Source organism: Grampus griseus (genome assembly GCF_964374135.1).
Source record: "Grampus griseus genome assembly, chromosome: 5".
In the NCBI taxonomy this organism is placed as follows: domain Eukaryota; kingdom Metazoa; phylum Chordata; class Mammalia; order Artiodactyla; family Delphinidae; genus Grampus; species Grampus griseus.
This window is the reverse complement of record NC_138998.1, coordinates 60,440,626-60,442,069: the sequence shown is the minus strand read 5'-3', so window position 1 is coordinate 60,442,069 and position 1,444 is coordinate 60,440,626. Positions and strand designations below refer to the sequence as shown.

The window sequence follows — 1,444 nt, the reverse complement described above, 5'->3', positions numbered from 1 at the left end:
GTGCGCCTCAGCTACTGAGCCTGCGCCCTAGAGCCCGCGAGCCACAAGTAATGAGCCTGCGTGCCGCAACTACTGAATCCCGTGCGCCTGGAGCCCGTGCTCTACAAGAGAAACCACTACAATGAGAAGCACGCACAGAGCAATGAAGACCCAACGCAGCCAGAAATAAATAAATTAATTATTTTTTTAAAAAAAGAATAAGACTACACTTTTCTAGCTATAGGTGGCAACCGATGTTATGGCAGGGGATCCAAATGTTTAAATAGGAATGGAATTAAGGACCATCGTTGCCTCAAGCACAAGGAACAGCTTACTTTTTGCCAGATTTCTTAATTCCACCTGTGACCTGGGGGCCCTTCCCTGAGGCCTTCGCTTTTAACTCCCTGAGTTTCTTCTGCTCCTCTTTCTGTTTCTGCTTAATGCCTTATCTTCCTCATCCATCTCCTTGGCCTGCTTCTTGGGCTTCTTCTTACCACCTTTGCAGCTGGACATGGTGTCTGCCACTCCTTCCCCAGCTTCTTTCCCTTCCTTATGCAGTGAGAACACTTAACATCTACCCTTTTAGCAAATTTCAAGTATACAACAAAATATTGTTAACTGTAATCATGTTGTTCTACATTAGATCTCTAGAACTCATTCATCATGCATAACTGGAACTTTACATCCTTTGACCCACATCTTTCCGTCCCTCTGCCCCCAGCCCCTGTTAGCACCATTCTGTTCTCTGGTTCTATAGCGTCAACACATTTTAGATTCCACACACAAATGATATCATGCAGTATTTGTCATTCTGTGTTTGGCTTATTTCACTTAGCATAATGTCCCTCACATTCATACATGTTGTTGCAAACAACATTTCATTCTTTTTAAAGGCTGAATAATATTCCATTGTGTATATATAGCCAACAGTGTTTCTTTATGGAGAATCAGGAAGGTAACTTTGGATTCAGATGGACTGGGTTCAGATCCTGACTCTGCTACCACTGTCAGGGTGACAGTGGATGGTTTATTTAATTGCTCTGAAGCTCAGCTTCTTTGTGTGAAACCTAATAATACCTTCTTATTATGAGAATTAAATGCTTATGAAAAGAGCACATAGACCTCAATAAATGGTTAAGTATTATTCAGCCAGGACATAATGGTTAAGTATTATTTTGTCAAAATATAATGATAATTACTATTATGACAGGACATAATGGTGCATTGACAGATCCTAGCAAAGAAAGATTCTTCCTGTTTAACAAAGAACAACATGGGGTAATGGAAAAAATACATAGAAAAGAGAGGGATCCTGGGGAGCCCTGCCATAACTTACTCAGTCACCCTGGACAAATCACCTAATCTCCTTGAGTCCCAATTTCTTCATCTCTAAAAGGAGCACTGTGCCTTCCACCATGAAGGTGTTTGGGTGAACTATTTCTAAAGGCCTGTCTAGTTTTAGAGG

General features: G+C 41.3%; 1 pseudogene across 1 annotated transcript; it reads right to left on the bottom strand.

Annotated features, from left to right (window-relative positions):
- Positions 1 to 310: 310 nt before the first annotated feature.
- Positions 311 to 492, bottom strand: LOC309822643 (translation machinery-associated protein 7-like; annotated as a pseudogene). Its single transcript has one exon. The product of its transcript is annotated as a translation machinery-associated protein 7-like (transcript).
- Between the last annotated feature and the right edge of the window lie 952 nt (positions 493 to 1,444).